Here is a 463-nt window from a genome sequence, read left to right as displayed (position 1 = left end):
TTACATACCTACGTATACAGTTCATAAAGGCGATTTTAGCTCTTATCACTCTTCCCTCTTCGTTTATACATTCATTATCTCTCCTTCTCCATTATTCCCCTTTATCCTAGACCCTCCGCATTTTCTCTCGTTTCTAACACCCGACGAAATTCAAATATATTCATACTTAAACACAAACGTGATTCCGAGATATAAAAATACATTCCATAAAAGGGTTATTTAAATGTAGATTGAATTGCTGTGATGCATCATATATATATTTCATTTCACGAATGGGCGATGCATTTCCACGGCTTTGCAACTAACATTTTGTCATTACACTGTAGGCCTAGTGATGTGAAGGCCTAATCTGCAATTATTACTTCATATGCGAACCATTTCAGACTCGTTGGAAAATCTATTTGATATCTGTTAAAGTGAGATATTATATATGGGAGGATTTCAAAACTTTGATAAATTAGAA

This window comes from Penaeus monodon, chromosome 29 (genome assembly GCF_015228065.2).
Source record: "Penaeus monodon isolate SGIC_2016 chromosome 29, NSTDA_Pmon_1, whole genome shotgun sequence".
Classification (NCBI taxonomy): Eukaryota; Metazoa; Arthropoda; class Malacostraca; order Decapoda; family Penaeidae; genus Penaeus; species Penaeus monodon.
The sequence above is the reverse complement of the archived record's forward strand: the minus strand, read 5'-3'. Positions refer to the sequence as shown.